This window comes from Brassica rapa, unplaced genomic scaffold (assembly GCF_000309985.2).
Source record: "Brassica rapa cultivar Chiifu-401-42 unplaced genomic scaffold, CAAS_Brap_v3.01 Scaffold0488, whole genome shotgun sequence".
Taxonomy (NCBI): domain Eukaryota; kingdom Viridiplantae; phylum Streptophyta; class Magnoliopsida; order Brassicales; family Brassicaceae; genus Brassica; species Brassica rapa.
The window spans coordinates 1-2,522 of NW_022610429.1; the positions used below are offsets into that span (position 1 = coordinate 1).

Here is a 2,522-nt window from a genome sequence, read left to right on the forward strand (position 1 = left end):
CACTTGTGGGGAACCTTCCATTGAAAAGTCAAGGATGCGAACTGTGATGATATACCTTGGATTTGACCCATTTTTATCCATGGTATTAATATTTACTATATATATATATCTATGTTTTCTACTCTTCTAGTATGTTTTCAGGTTCAGGTGCATTTCGGAGTAAAGCTATGACTTTGGAGCATTTTGGAGCTTAAAGGACATTTCACCCGAGCTGACCACTTAGAGGTCGACGAGAGGAAGAATAATCGACGATCGATGTGCATCAGTGCTGACGATCGATATCAGGAAATGCCTCGACAGATGAAGATTAATATCGATCGATGTACACAAGTACCATCGATCGATGTCGAGACACCAGACACGACATTTTGGATTCAGCAGACTTAAAAACCAAGGCCAAGCCAAATTACCAAAATGCCCTGACGAGTTTTTAACCTAGTAGAATATATACTGCCAAGTGTTTTGACGGCAGAGAGAGCTTTTCTTTCTAGACCTAGTTTTGTTACAAGTTTCATTTGGAGAGAAGATCACTTGTGATTGGAACTCCTTGTTTCTATTTCTTTTCATCTATTCTATGAGTTTCTATTTATCTATTGATATGAATTGCTTTGCTATGTCTGAGTAGTTCAACTGTTAGATCCAGGGTTCAGATAGGTTTGTGGGATTAGCCCCAAACTATAGATCTGCCTTGTTGTGATATTCATGATAGATTTGTATTCATTGCTTGTTTTAGCCTTGCTAACTAGAACTTGATCATAGGATTGCATATTCAAGCACCCTTGTTATCCCATCCTGAATCTATCTATCATATTAGGATTGCTAGAGAGGGCTAACCGCCAATTTAGAATCTTAGTAGGGCATTTCATACTCGCGCATAGGCCTGGCTAGAACCCGTCGATCGATGTCCTCAACTGACAATCGATCGATGTTGGCAAAGGTGTATCGGTCGACGTCTTAATAGACTATCGATCGACACTCTCTTGTGTCTGCATCTAACCGGTGAGACACAAGATCTAGTCTGTTAACCAGTTGTACATGCGACAGCTGATCACTGAGTTAAGCGAATGAGCTCTAATATATCATGCATGCAACAGTTAGGCATTTATAGAAATTATAATCTCCAACACCTGAATAGTGGCCCTGCATCTAATATCATTTCCAACCAAAGTTACATTTATTATTTACTCGCTTGTTACTATTGCTATTTCATTTAAACATTTACAACCTTTAATTGTTCCCTAGCTCCTTGTGGATTCGATCCCTAAGTACTACATCTGAACCTCTTTTGATGAGAGTAACACTCCTTAGGGTAATTTGAGTGGTATCAAATTTGGCGCCGTTGCCGGGAGCTTTGATCGCCATTAGATTTAGTTTTATTAATTCTTATTCTTTCTTTACCCCTTTTCTAATAATCTTTTTTCTTGTCTTTTCAGGTGCATGCCCAGCGGTACCAGAAGCAACAAGAGAAAGACTTGCTGTTCTCAGACGATCCTGCTCATTTGGAACGCACCATCCGTAGAGGTCAACGTTCCACATCGCTCGACGCAACCACTTCGTCGTCGATCGATACGCACAACCAACCGTCGACCGACACCAGACCATCATCGTCGATCGATCCCAATCGTTCGACAACGATCGATACTACACCGCGTACGTCGATCGATACCGTGTCGTCAAAAATGGTAAACATTATTATTCTAACTCAGGATGAGAACGGAAACCTGTATGACCAGGCCGGTCATCTGCGTAATGCAACAGGTCAGAAAATAGATGCTCAGGGAACTGTAATCCCTGATGCTGATGCTACAGGAGCTGCTCAACCTGTAGATGAGGACGCTCGATCGAAACCACTGGCCGACTACAATCGCCCAGATGAGTACTATTCCAACAGATCAGCTATTCGACTTCCGGAGATCCAGAAGCAGAATTTCGAGCTGAAGCCTCAATACTACACTCTCGTGTCGCAGATACCCTACTCTGGGTTACCGCACGAGCATCCTATGGACCATTTGGAACGGTTCGAGGATCTAATCGCTGCCATTCGGATGGAAGGAGTCCCCGAAGATTACCTGCTGTGCAAGCTCTTCAGATACACGCTGAATGGAGAAGCGATGCACTGGCTTAGGCAGCAACCCACATCAAGAATGCTTTCTTACGACAACTTCTTCGATGAGGCGCGCGCTGAAGAACTTCGGAACAAAATTTCCACATTCTCGCAGAAGGCTGGAGAGTCCTTCAAAGATGCGTGGATTAGATTTAGGTTCTTCCAGCGAGACTGTCCACACCACGGATTTAACGAAGTGCAGCTGCTAAGCACTTTCTTCCGAGGTCTCGCCTTACAGTATCAAATGGCCTTGATACGGCGAGTGAAGGAAACTTCACTACTCGGAATCCGTTGGAAGCTGTGAGACTTATCGAAAACCTTGCTAACAGCAGCAGCACCAAAAACACTGACTCTGAACGGAAGAAGTCTGTAGCCTCTATCGGGAAGGAACAGATGGACGAAGTAAGAGCTAAGTTAG

General features: G+C 43.4%; 1 non-coding gene across 1 annotated transcript; it reads right to left on the reverse strand.

Annotated features, from left to right (window-relative positions):
- Positions 1–2,187: 2,187 nt before the first annotated feature.
- Positions 2,188–2,293, reverse strand: LOC117130449. The gene has a single exon (XR_004453835.1). It is a non-coding gene; the product is annotated as a small nucleolar RNA R71 (small nucleolar RNA).
- Positions 2,294–2,522: the final 229 nt, after the last annotated feature.